At 41.6% G+C, this 14,625-nt stretch overlaps 1 pseudogene; it reads right to left on the reverse strand.

The window, feature by feature from the left end:
- Positions 1–13,480: 13,480 nt before the first annotated feature.
- The window catches only part of LOC102015962, a 2,499-nt pseudogene continuing 1,354 nt past the window's right edge, over positions 13,481–14,625 (reverse strand).

Genomic DNA, 14,625 nt, shown 5'->3' on the forward strand with positions numbered 1-14,625 from the left:
AATTGCCTTTTAAGAGATGGCTCTAACTGTTGTTTGTGCTTGATTCATGGTTCAGTTCTTGGATTACGTGTGTGTTTGCCACACCCACCATAGGGCAGGAAGCCTGTATACAAGAAAAAGTACTGAAACAAGTTTGGTATGCTTTCTCTCATTGCTTTTGCTGTCTTCCACAGCATGAACTGTTTCTCCTCTGTCATGTGTCACCCTACCTTTGAACCTTCAGATTATGGACTCATACCTGTACCGACTGTGGGCTGTTTATACCTTTCCTTCATAAGTTTGGGTGTGGTGTCTTTTGTTTGAACAGCTACAGAAAAGAAACTAATACATGTGTTTTGATCAATTTTCTGCTCAGGACAGTGCATACCTAGTAATCACCAATACAGGAGAGAAAATCACCCCAAACCTAGTAAGATGAGTGTACTCACTGTATTTCTCAAAGACTCCAGGAGACTCCTTTCCCCTGATTCTAGTTCTAAAACAGCTGATGCATATTGAAAAATGGAGTGTTCCAGGGGCATTCTAGGGGTGTTGCTGTGTTCTGTGTTTATTCTACTTCATTCCACACAAGTAGGGAACCACCAAGGGAAACCAGAAGTGTTCTTCAAGCATTAGCTTTTGATTACCAGCACTTTCAGATAGACATCCTTGTGAGATGCTAAACACCCTTAGACTTTACAGAATGTCTTTCCAAGTATTTTTTCCAAACAAAAATCTCTCAAGTGAAAACCAGCATTTCTAAGCTTTCTGAATTGAATAAATTTCCTTTACTCTTCATTTGACAGACTCTAATCAAAATGAAATATCCTAAATGAATAATTTAGTCCTATGTCTAAATAGTTTCTTCACTCTGTTAAATGTTTCCCTTGAACACCAGAAGCTTGGGCTGGGGATATAGCTCAGTGGCACAAGTGCCTGCCTGGCAAGCACAAGGTCCTGAGTTTGATTTCTGGTACCAAAAAAAAAAGAAAAAAAAGAGCAGAGGATTTGTAGTGATTAAATTTTTAAGGTAGATACTTCCTATGTCTGGAGTTTAGCCTGATCCTCCCCTCACTATGTGGTCCAGAGGCTTGGAAATTACCTCAAACTTAGTTCCTCAGGCTCCCTGAGAACAGGCTTGGAAGTATGTGCTGGTTCTCACAGTAGGAAGTGCAGAGGGCTTTGGCTTCTTTTGATGGCATCTGTATTTTCTTCGAGTTGTTCTTGGTATTATTGCTGATTTCATGTGTTTCTTCATTTCTTAAGTCAGGAAAATCTCCTTGTATTGTTCAGAGACAGGAAAGGTCCCCCCTACACTTTCTCTTAAGAGTGTTAAACTTCCAGAGCTTTCAACTAGTTTGGTAAGCAATTGTGAATAGAAAATTTGACTTTCTTTTCACATGGTAGCAGTGTAGTCTTGCCCATTCTGCCAGAAAGTTTGACCCTGAATAGCACTTGCCTCATGAGACTTCTCATTTGGGGAAAGCTGGAGACAAAATTCTCTGGATCTGCAGAAGTTAGAGGTTGCTGACAGTCCAGTGACATCATGTGATGCATGGCCACATGATCAGGTATCAATAAGGGAAAAAGGAGACACTGTGTACATAAAATAAAACTTTTGAAATATTTCTATGCTGTTTATGTCTGATATGTCCCCCCATCAGTGACCAGAGTCTCACCAGCTCTGCAACTCTTTGTGGGCCTTCAGCTCAGGCCGAGATCCCACAACACTTCAGCTTCTAGCAGGGTGTTTCCACATGGGTGGTGCATGTTCCCAGGAGTATTTGTGACTCCATACGCCTTACTCCCTCCAGTGCAAGGATGGAACTGTTCCCTCCCTTCTTCACAACAGCCTGAGAGTACCTGTACTTCCCTTCCACCACATTTGCCCAAATTAACTCTGGAGCACAGAAAACTCACCAAAGCCTGCCTTCTCCAAGGAGGCATTTCTCTTCCCCTTTCTCCACTCCACGGGATCCTCTCTGTGTCTAGCACAGGGCTGTGAATTATATGTTTTATATTTTTAAATAAAATGTACTTTCTATTTTTTTAAAGAAGAATCTGAGGACTTACTGTTTTGGATACATCTTCTCCAATTTTTCCACTACATTCGAATATTGTACTGGCTCTGTGGTTTCATGTATACTTGTTATACCTAAACTTCTGTGTTTCTCCCTTGAAAATGCTTTGAACATTGGGTAGATTTTTTAGATACTAAATGTATGAACTTGTCACTTTCCTTTTTAGAATGGATACACCTTGTATGTATAATACATCATGGGATTGCACACATTTTACTGTGTTTCTTTCCTGAAATAAAGACCACTCCATTGTAATGTATGATCTGTTCAATGTATTGCTAAATTTCTTTGTGATAGTTTATTGAGGACATTTTATTCTCTCTTTCTGAAGGATACTTTTTCTTCCACTCAAGCCCACACTTCTATGGAGATGACATTGGTTACTAGAATATTATCAGGTTGATTGTTATTTCTAAAACACTTTCTTACTTCAAAAAGTTCTTAAGAAAACATAAATATGTTCACTGAATATATACATGTATATATATATATGAAATGCATATGGGTGTCTCCTTTCTGTTTCCTACTTGTCAAGTCTCACATTCTCTTCTAGCTGCTTCTCTTTTATTTTGCCATTGCCTGTACAATATTTTTGAGTTCTTTGATGTGTCTCAGGTAACAGAAATTCCAAATAAAGCCAATAGCATGTTCCCCTCATAAGCACCAATACCAAACCAAACAAGGCCAGCATGCCCTGCTTATGGCTTGAATCTACCTGCACTCACAAAGCCTCATGAGCTAATGAGTAAGGCTTTGTGGAAGCAGATGGACCTCATATTGAGTATGGATTATGCATGTGTGATAATTGGAATAGTCCAGTGATTGAACAGTACCTAGTTCTAGAGTGGCTGAATGGATTAACTGTACACAGGAATCCCTGCCTGATTGTGGGAGGCACCAACCAATAGGTTTGCAATCAGAACAGGAAATAAAAGGAGAGTAGGAAGACAGGATCACTTCTTTCTGCCTATCTGGCCATGGAAACTTTCTCTTTTGTTCTGGTCCTTTGTCATGCTCACCTGCCTTATGAGCCAGGCAAGTCTAGTCAAGTCACCCTCAGAGTCCTGAATAGAGAACAGTTTGCAAGTAGCACTCATTTTCTCATATACTCTAATGTTCCCCTTCTGAGGCCACAACAACCCTACAAGCCATTTGAAAATATCTATAGATTGGTTTTTACATGTATAATGATTGTTGGAAAATTCAACCAATACATAAACATTCCAAAAGCCATTAAACAAAGAATTATGTGAAATTATCACACTACTAACTATTCATAAGTATCATTGCATTTTAACACAGGATATTGTGATTCTCTGGAACTCTCATACTTATATGATTATTAGAATTTAAAGGCATAATGTCTACATTAAGTGTAACTTTCCAACTGAATGCAATGTTTTACATATTTCATTAATAAAAATATATGAAATAATCGGAATGTTGTTTAATTCTTATGACAGTTTTGGACCCATGGAATTAGGTCTGAAAACAGTGTCCTGTGGGTATACATTCAGTATCAATTTTGAGTGTACCTTATAATGAATTCCTTCCACATGGATTATCTCCCCTCAATCTCATTTCTCACTAGGGTCTGCTGTCTAACATTTGCCATAGGGGTGATAAAGTAGAGAACTGTATCTGTTTGGCCTTGTTTCTCAGAGTACCATAACACTCGCTCACATAGGCACTCTCACAGACAATAGTTGGAAACATTTTGTGTGCTTTTCGATCCTTATCTCTTCATCTGAGTTCAATCTAAGCACAGAGACAGTGATCTCTGCTCATAACTCACAGTGTTCTTGTATCCTTCTCTCTAAAGCTTGTGAATTGAAGTAAGAAGGTGCAGCAGCTCAGACACAATTGTGTTCCACATGTAAACCAGGACATTATTTAGATTATCTCCATAAAATACCCCACAACACACCCTGTGTAAAATGAAAGGTACATAAATAAAAATTTCTTCTAAAATTGTATTCAGCTAACATCATTATGATGTTTACAACAATGAGCAAATAAGTTCTTCAGTAAGACATCCTCACAGTATAAAATTTTTCCTTTTATTTGATACATCTATACTTTCTTACAGCAAATACCAGCAGTGACCTGCGAAGCAAGTGTTGAGGATAAAACAACAACAAATACAGGAGCATTCTTCAAAGTTGAATGGACACCAAGCAGAAAGGCTGTGCTCGAAATCTGTGTGTGTCTCTCTTACATTTTGACTGAAAATACTCAAATGATGAGTTTTCATGATGTGTGAGGAACACAATTTCAGAGGACATGGAGCAGGCATGTGAAGATGGAGACAACGGTACCTCTTGTGTGGAATCACTTCATCTCAGCAAGGAAGGCACATTTTTCAAAAATAACAAGAGGTCACTCTGGTCAGCATGTCTGGGAAGCTGAAATGTGTATAGGTAAATGTGTGGGTCAATGGTCAAGGTTTTCTCAAGGCCTCATGTATGCTTTTGTTTTCCTCTGTTATTCTGTGCAAGTGATAGTTTGTCTTCACTTGTAATGGGACATGATTAGCCTAGGGATACACAGAACAGAAGCAGGAATGGAAACTAAGTGTTGTGGTCATCGATGTGCAAATGATCATTGATCCAGCCAGGAAACATGGTTGGCTTTCTGGGACCTAGGAAAGACATCCAGTGAAACTGATGCCCCAACAGATATTTGTTGTGCAATATTTACCAGCATGAGCCTTATCCAATGTCTTGAAAGTGCCTCTAGGTCATGTGAGGTACTTATGAAGAAGAAATTACTATCTTTCAAAAAGCATTCCTCTGCTTTTTGGTTCATTGCAGCTTTTGGCCTTGGCCTAAAGCATTTTCCCAGCTCCCTCCTCCTGCCTGGGCTACACTTTGGTATGTTAATAGGCATTGTCACAGTTCTCTCAATCTTCAAGTGCTTCTCCTCCTCCTCCTCCTCCCAAACCCATATTGAAACTTCACTCTGGTCTGTGGGGCACCTATCCCCACCTCCCTCATCTCAGGTTAGATTCCCTACCCGACTCAGTAGTGTTAGATAACTAATGTTATGAATGTGTCATTTTTAAGCAACTGTATTTGTTTGAGCTCGTTTTTTTCCCTCCTACACTCGAGAAAAACCTATACAACACTATCAATGTGACTCAAAACTTGCGCAGCAGGAGCATCTCTGAGCCCAGCTAGCCAAATAAAAACCTTTCTCTGTCTCCCTGGGAGTTCCTCATACTGTCTGAAAAAGTCTGGTATTCTCTTTTCTGCAATTGGTATGTCCTTTGGGGAATCTACCTTGCTGGACTTTTAAGCCAACAGCTCAGAGGGAAGTCAGGGTGTGTCTTGGTTACATTTCTCTCATTGCTGAGACAAAATACCTGCCATCCAAAATTAAGGAAGGAAAGGTTTATTTAGCTCACAGTTTGTGGAAGTTTCAGTCCAAACCGGGCTGGCTCCAAGGCAGAGTAGCACATGGCAGAGGGCAACAGTTCATGTTGGCAGAAAACAGCAGAAGCAGCAAAAGCAAAAGGGAAGAGGGGTGGAAATCAGCCTCTTTCCCTCTGCTACATTGTATGCAAACTACCCACCCCAGGGTAGCTGAAGCACTCACATTCAAAATTCCAATATTTGACCATGAATCAATCATAAACTCTAGAAGCCTGCCCCATAACTACATGAGGATTTGAGGGGACATGCAGACACAAACCATAACATTCCATGCCCAGCCCCCTAAAGACTCATGCACATCCCTGTATGCAGACAGCATTTAGTCCGTCTGCAAGAGTTGCCAAAGTCCTAACAGTTTCAGCATTGCTGAAAAGCCCAAGTCCCAATTGTCCTCCAAGGTGTAAGGCAAACTCTTATCTGTGAGCCCCTGCACAGATGAAAAGTTAAACACTTCCAGCATTCAATGGCCCAAGATAAACATTACCATTCCTAAAAGTACAAACAGGAAATATAGAGCACTGGGACCAAAGCAGTCTAAAATCCAGCAGGGAAAACATCAAGTCATGTAATTCCACATCCAGCATCTCAAGCAACTTGTAGCTCATTTTAAGTTCCTCAGGACTTCAGTGACTCCACCCACGTAGTACTTCTGGTGGTTACAGCTTCCCTGGCTTCTCTCTTAGCTCACTTACTCCATCCTGGAAACTTTCCTTAGACAATCCACATTCCTGGCTTTTCCAAATTTCTGGGGTCTCCACTGCACCTTTTGCTTCACACACACAGCTTCAAAAATGACCCTCTCAAGGGCACACTGCCTAGCCTCCGAGGCCTCCTTCTGAAATCGAGGTGGAAGCCTTTTAACCTCAGAACTCTTAAATTCTGTATGTTCCTAAAACCAGGGCCACATGGATGATGGAAAGCTCTGCTGCCACCTGGAGCAGTAGCCAGGTTTTTTTCTCTATTGGCAATAGGGGTTGAATGCCTGTATCACTGGGCAGTCTGAATCTATTCTGAGGAGCAAATTCTCTATGCTGCCACCATTCTGGAACCTGGTGCAGCCGCCGCCTCCATTCTGGAACATGGCACTCTGCAGCTTTCTCCTCAAAGCAAGGTCGTTTCACCCTTGCCGTATTGAGGCTGCAAAGGATGGAGACGTGCTGCTTCTTGTGCTGCTGCCCTCAGGCCATCTTTTTGATTCTCTTGTTCCTTCTCAGCAACAAAGATTTCCTTGGCCTTATCTTTGCAGTGCAGAGCTTTCCTGAAGCTTCCTTTCTGGCCAAACTCACATTTTAAATCATCCTGCTGGGCTCTTTGCTCTTGATTCTCAACATAAATCTGGCTAAAAGCCCCCAACAATAGCCATGCCACCACCTCAACATTTGACTGCCTTGAAATTTCTTCTGCTAGATTAATTAGTCCACCACCTTTAATATCAGCCTTAGGCAAAGTCTCTGGACACAAGCACATTGCAGACAAGCTTTCTGCCCAGCAATAATACACATCATCTGGAGTCCAACAACCAGTGCAGTCCTTCTTCCCAACAGAAACCTCCCAAACCTGGTCTTTAACAGTAGGATTTTTATTAGCCTTCTGGTCTTCTGAGCTTGGCCAGAATCTCCCATACAGAACAACCAAAAGTGTTCCAGCTCTACTCTTTCAAGCAACATCTCCGAACATTTCCAAACACTTCCCACAAGCCATTTCCAAAGGCTCTTCAACTACATGGTCAGGTATAATAACATCAATAACCCCACTTCTCTGGTACCAAATTCTGTCTTGGTTACTTTTTTCTCATTGCTGAGACAAAATATCTGACACCCAAAATTAAGGAAGGAAAGGTTTATTTAGCTCACAGTTTGTGGAGGTTTCAGTCCATATTTGGCTGGCTCCAAGGCAAAGTGGCACATGGCAGAGGGCAACAGTTCACAATGGCAGAAAACAGCAAAATCAGCCAGAGCAAATGGAAGGAGGGGTGGCACATAGCCTCTTTCCCTCCCTTACATTGTATATAAACTACCCACATGAGGGCAGGGCTAGCAGTCACATCCATATTTCCAACATTGGACCATGAATCAATCATAACTCTGGAAGCCCACCCCATGACTACATGAGGATTTCGAGGGACATGCAGACCCAAACCACAACAGGGTGGCTTCCAGAAGCCCTCCCCCAAGAAGGAGAAGTCATACAACCACCCCAGTTTAGCGTTTCCTCCTTCATGGTGTAAGGGTTACCAACTGCCCTCCTATACTTCCTGACCAAACTCGGGGGTGAAAAAGAGGACAAAGTTTCATCAGGACTTCAGGGAAAGGCAAGATCCTGAGGCTCATCTCACCCAAATCATGCCTGTCTCAATGGACAGAAGGAAAGTCTGATCACCTCTCAGAGTCTCAGGACCAAGATTCTAGACAGGGATCTTCCCAAGGAAAGAGAAATAGTTTAACCTCTGAAGGACTGTTTGAATGTAGAAATGAGTGGAACTGACTATTGTCCTCAGTAGCCAGTATGGATGACTGGAAGGAGATGTAACCCCAGATCATAGAGTTTGACTGGGTCTTACCCTGCCTCTCTGAGGAGATGTCATAAGATGTAGCTGTGAGAATCTCTGGCCAGCCCACACCACCTTAGCTATGACAATCTTGAGATCCCAAAAGTGATGCAGCCAGGCCAGCATCTGAGTTGTCTCCTTCAGAGGGCAGCCACACACATTCTCTTGCATCATCCTTCAAGACAACACATACACATGGGGCTGGGGATTTAGCTCAGTGGCACAGCACCTGCCTGGCAAGCGCATGGTCGTGAGTTCAATTCCCAGTACCAGAAAAAAACAAAAACAAAAACAAAAAAAGGACAACACATACACAACACAAATGAAGGGAAATAACCAGAGGAAGTCCACTGTCTTTGATTGCATATTGAGAAACTTCAAGAAAGGCTATCATAGAGATTATGGTTTCCAAATGAAGCCTGCAAAACTCAGGTGCTTCTGGGAGGTTAGTTGGCCCACCTTTAACACTGGCTAGTCAACAGAGGTGACCCTGGACATCCCCACAGTTTGGAATGTCTGGAATGTGGTGACATGCAAACCTGGACACCCTGACCAGTTCCCCTATATTGACTGTTGTTTAAAAATACCTCAGACCCTGCACCCCCATTCAATTCTGCATTAATGGGCAGGGAATAAGTCAGGCTTTTGGGGCCCAGAATCCTGCCAAAAACTCAACACCTTAAAGAATCCTGTCTGCCAAGGGCCTCACCTGAAGGAGGCCCCTCTGCCTCCACCCTATGCTCCTAAGTCCCGATCTATCCGTCCTCCACCATCTGCTATGTTTGCTGACTATCCACTGTTATCAAATCAGCCACCACTGACCCAGGCACCCTCACCAAGTTCTCCTGTGAGGGGACCCTCACCTCCTCCATCCCCAGCCATGTCCACAGAGCCGCCATCACCTCTGCTCTGCCAGCTCCAGGACTCCTTGGTCCAGAGGGGTTCTCTCTTCACACTTCATCTACCCACTTCTACCAGAATGAACCCTACCACTGGCCACGCCTGAGGCACTCCTGGTCAGACCTCTCCTGTCCTCCCAGCCTTCATCCTCTCCCCATCATCTATGAGCCTGGACCTCCAGCCACCACTTTGTCAGATGGTACCATCCAGATTGGATTGGCCACCTACTATTACCAGCCCTTCATGTTGACTGATCTTTTTACCTAGAAAAACAACATAACTTCCTACTCAGAAAAGCCTTGAGCCTTCATTGATCTCATAAACTCTATTATCCAGACCCATCTGCCTGCCTGTGAGGACTGTAAGCAACTCCTATACACTCTGCTCAACACCAACAATAGGCAGAGAATCATCACAGACCCTGAAAGGGCTGGCTCCTGAGCAACTTGATTACAGCAAGTGCTCCTTGGCAACCTTTGAAGGACTGCACATCCCTTGGCTGTCAGGAACAGGGTGTGCTGGTCCTGATACCTCCAGAAGTGAGGCTTGTGGCTGGGATCACAATGACTGCTCCTCTCTGTGGATCCAACTTCCATCCAGACTGTTGCAAGTTTCCCCTGAGCTTCACCAGGACCTGGGCCAGATGAATGCAGCAGAATCTTATTTGACACAAGTGGTAATTTGACCTCTGCACAGTTTACATTGTGTTATCTGATTAAAGTAAACTTGTCTAACTGAGACTTCAGAGGTAAGGAAAGACATGAAATCAGAGTATCAAGGATAAGTGTTATATGGTGAAATCCCTGATCCTGAGAGGAAACTAACTTTCACCTTCCCCTAAATGCGCTCTTGCGCTGTATACATGGAAGGAAACTGTAGATAAAGCAGAGTGCAGTGAAAGAAATCCATGAAAAGTAGATATTTTTATGATACAAGGTTGCTGGTACAGAAAAAATATAGAGACATTTGGAAATGTAGAACTTTATACTTTCAAGTGTTATGAAACAAAAGAAACAATGCAAACCTTTTATTTCATTAAATGAATGTCTTCTAGTGGTTGTCAAGAAACAAAAGACCAAAAGAGCCCTTTTGTCTTTCTTTTTATTTTTTAACAATTGGAACAAATCTAAAGAACAGAAAAAACCTTGTACTCCCTCATGGTGATTTAGTCAAGTAAGATCAGCCCGTCCCTTGGCGTAAATGTTCCTGCGTGTCACTCAGTCACACAGTAGCATAAGAACAAGGATAGGAGGAGAGACAAATGAGTTGATGGCTTAAATTTTATGATCTGTGCCCTGTTATCTTGATGCAAATTTGCCAAAACTGACACTGTGAACAAATGCGTCTTTTGTGATGTTTCACTAGTTAGTTTTAAACATATTATTTAAACATCATGATTGGTATTTTGGTTTATTACAATCTTTAGGGTTAGTCTAAAGGATTCTCAGATAAAAATTATGTGAGATCTGAATGTCAAAACCAAGGATACAGACAAAATTCAAGCTTTATTCTATTTGAAGAAGCAGATATATTGGGTGTTTTCTTAACTGTAGATAATAGTACAATTAGCAAAATTTTTCACACAATGTCTTTGTGATTTTCAGTGTGGAAAACATTAATTTAGTAACCCAAATTTAACCAGACTTCTCTATGTCACACCACACATCTGCATGGTCCACCTCTCTGATGACTTCAGTAACTTCCCTTCTTTCCATATACATCTTTTTCTTTCCTATTTTAAATTTTTAAAAATATGAGACACTAACATCAGTGCATATGGAAACATAGCAATTCCTCATCAGTATCGATGTTATTGAAGTTCTTGTTATTCATGTCATTACATGAACAAAGACTTGAAAGCTTCAGTCTTTATTCCATTCTTATTTTTTATATTAGATTTTTATTTTCTATTAGTACTTTGTTGCAGTTCATACAGATTGCATTCATCATGGGTAGTTAGCACACATACATAACACACCTCGGTTTTTATCCTCCTTGGCTCTCCTCTCTAAATCTGATTTTAATCTGCTACCATGAATTCGGACAACAATCCAGTCAACAGTAGTAAGGAGAAATAGTTTTAAAAGTTGCATATGGACCCTCTGGGTATGATCTGGACAAGTGGGCAGCGCTGTTCTGAGTCCAAGGAAGACAGTAGCTGAATCCTGAGATCCAAAAGTAGGTGAATTTATTACTTTCTGGGTGGCTCCTGGTTCAGATCAATAATGGACATCTCTACCTCCCTGCTCTGAGGTCACATTTAGAATTGCTCCTGCATCCAGAATTCTGATCTCTGTTCTGAATTACATGGCACTGATGGATTTGAGGGAAGAATGATACGTATTCTCACATGGAGAAGAACAAAATATTGTAGTTATGCATATGCTTAGGTGATAGGGAGGGAGCAGGTCACAGGGTTTGCTAAACCCTTGAAAGTTCAGCAGTGATTTTGAGTGATCACTAGATTTGTGAAACTGCGTGTTTCATTTGTGGAATTTACTATTAACAACAACTGCCTGTACTCTAGTTGTGTTACAGTTCAGGGGAAAGAACCAAAACATTAAGAAATATTGACAGGTGAAGTATGAGAGAGAGTCAACTTTGTGTCAAATTCCTGGAGGATATAGGTGATGACCAAAGTGAGAAAGAAGGACTATGATGGTGCTGGGTTTTATGCTTAAGAAGTGGGGATGGTTCAGCTGAGGCATCTGCACCTCCATTAGGCATTGATTATATAAACTAAAGGTGGAAGTGAATTTGAAGGAACACAGCTGACAAGAAATGAGGCCTTCATTACAGTTCTGTCAAGAAAGTGAAGACACAGGGACACGGAGGAGCAGCAGGGTTACTGGTTAATATTCAGGTCAGGTGTGTGTGGTGAGATGAATACACAGGAGCTCCATGATTCTGGTGTTTGCAATCTTCAGCTTTCTTTAAAGCACAAATGAGATCCTAAATATAGATAAACTTCATCACACCAGGTGTTTTTTAGTGATGAGGTAGTTAAAGTTTACAAAATATTAAATATACATTATGAAAAATTTATAACTAAAATGTGTTAGTTACTAATTCATGATAATTATAATACACAGGTCAAAAGTGAGATAATTTCATTTGTTTAGGTGTTGCTGTGAAGAAGTCTGTAGATGCTCTGAAGCAATGTCAGTTAAGGGTTTTATCTATCTATCCTACATGTCCTCTTTGGGTCTGATTCTATCAGAGAAACAAATATGAGTTTCCAAAGGGAGAGAATAACAGAGCCTGATGCCCTGGGGCTTCTAAGCAAGGTCTGGCAAGTGGTGGAGGCAGAGGCTGCACTGGGCTTTGCCGTCCCCTCCTCTGTCTCCTCTGCTGTCTGTGGCTCCACTGAGTTCTGCCTTCAGATGGACCTGGTCCTGCAGCTCCTGCAGCTCTAATCCACTCCCTTCCACTGATGTGCATGACCATCAGAGATCCTCCATTCTGTATTATTTCCTGTCCCTGTGACCATCACAAAGAAAGTCTAGGGGTTTGACGCACTTTCCCCTAACATCTGCTCCTTTCATGAAGACTGTGGATTTCCCTAAATTTCTTTGGTCTATGTACTATGTTGACATCTTTACATCATCCATGAAAGATAAGTTGTTTTTCTGTATTGAGGAGAATACTTGTCTTTCAAGTAGGATAATTTTCTGGAAAAGTCCTTACCTCACTGTTTTCTGTCCGCCCAGGGATCTGTGTCCATTTCTCCATAATAAATCTTCCCTTTCACAAGGAAGAGCCTTGTGAGATCTTAAATTTTCAGTTCAGACCCTGGGAACTGCTGGAGGTAAGATAAGTTGTGCAGGTTCCCCAGAAGCATGATGTAACCTCATCTGCTGCTCTCCTATCCTCCAGCCCTCCAGCATCTTCCCCTCAGTGCTCCCGCCACTGTTTGACAGTGGCTCCTGCTGAACCAAGAAGCAGGGCTTGTCTGTGATTGTGGATCTTCCTGTCTCTCTGGGTTTATTTGTGATCATTAAATCTGTGATTTTTTTTTCCCATGGCCCTGTGAAATCATAGTGATGTTAAGTTTTTCCATATTTTTGTAGATTTGAATATGTAGGTGATGATCTTCAATGGCTTTAGAGGTTGGAACAAAATCCAGAAGCACCTGCAGTGGCCAAATATGAACTACTACTTGAGTCTGGGTTCTAAAATCAGTAATTGAAAATGCCAATTGCACCATCGTGACTGAACACAGAATTACAAAGAAAAAAAAAACAGAAAGAACTTCATGAACATTTTTGAGTTCTCAGGCATCACCAGACAGCTGGAAATCAGAACATCCAACAGGGAGGACCTGCTACAACTCAGATGAGGTTGTAATCTGGAAGATGTCCATGTCCTGGACTGAAAACAACAGATACACCTGGGATATCACATCAGGAACAGGAAATCTCAGTCCTTAAACACAGGACACATCAGTGATGATGCTGCTCCAGGACAAGTGCAGAGCACAGTGAGGAGGTGGAAGTCCACTTCGCCTCCCAGGATGAGTGTGATTGTGAGGTCCCTGATCACATCTCAGAGATGGGATCTATGTGTGAGAATTTCAGCTCATCTCTGCCTTCAGGAACCATGCAGTTCTGTGCAAATGATGTTGTGCAGTTCACTATGTACTTAATCCCAGAAAACTGTAACCATAAGAAAGACATTTTTAAGTATAGAGGTATATTTGATTATTTTAGGCAGATTTACAAATAGTAATGTGACTGGTAATTATAGATTCCCCTGAGATAAGATAAAGAAAATGTATGATGCCAGAATTATAGGGATATGTTGAGGAAAATGCATATTATGGAACTGGAGTGTTTTGTGTTATTATTCTGCATTATTTTACTTATACACATGGAAACTTAAGATATCAAAATTAAAGAGATGGATTGGAGAATGAGGGAATGAGAGAGAGAGAGAGACTGTGATAGAAATGGTTACACTCTCATTTATAAATTTTAGAAATTCTAAGGTACTATATAAAGTGCAGACCCAGGTCCTGCTCAGCCTTCTTGCCTACAAAGAGTACAACCAGGACCATGAACACTACCCTGAGTCTAACCAGGCAAACTCTCTTCTTTCTTCTTGAGAATAAGGCTCCTCCTGGTGCTGGGGTGGGGCCTAGGGAGCAGGTCTCCTGAGGTGGCAAAGGATAGGAGAGAGCTGTGTGTTCCCAGATCCCATGCAGAGGGATGTGTAGTATTTAATTTCCTAATCCAAAGAATTTATTTATCCTTGGCACAGTTCCTCATAATGGGAATTAAATTAGCAGATTCACTTTTAGATTAAGAAGTTATGACACTCAAAAGAAAACTACCTTCCCAAAATGTACAAATAATTTTGAGATGGGTACAAGTCATGTTTACCCACTGTGTTGGTTTGGGGTTTATTTTTGCAAGGGGAACAATTTAATGCAGGACACATATTTTATATGATTATTTATAATAGTCACCCAAAGAATGATATACAAAGAGTGCAAGAAATCTGTCCACAGGCTATAGACTAAGAATCCAGCTGAGGGCCTGGATCCCACAGAAATGTCCTGCATGTGTCCAGCTGAAGACCTAGAACTCATAACAATGCCTCCCACGAATCCAACTGGAGGCCCAGAGCCCATAACAATATCTCGTGCAGGCTTGTTTCATGGATCTGTGCTGCGAAGGCCCAA

The sequence above is a fragment of the Chinchilla lanigera genome, unplaced genomic scaffold (assembly GCF_000276665.1).
Source record: "Chinchilla lanigera isolate Chin_1 unplaced genomic scaffold, ChiLan1.0 scaffold00086, whole genome shotgun sequence".
Lineage (NCBI taxonomy): Eukaryota > Metazoa > Chordata > Mammalia > Rodentia > Chinchillidae > Chinchilla > Chinchilla lanigera.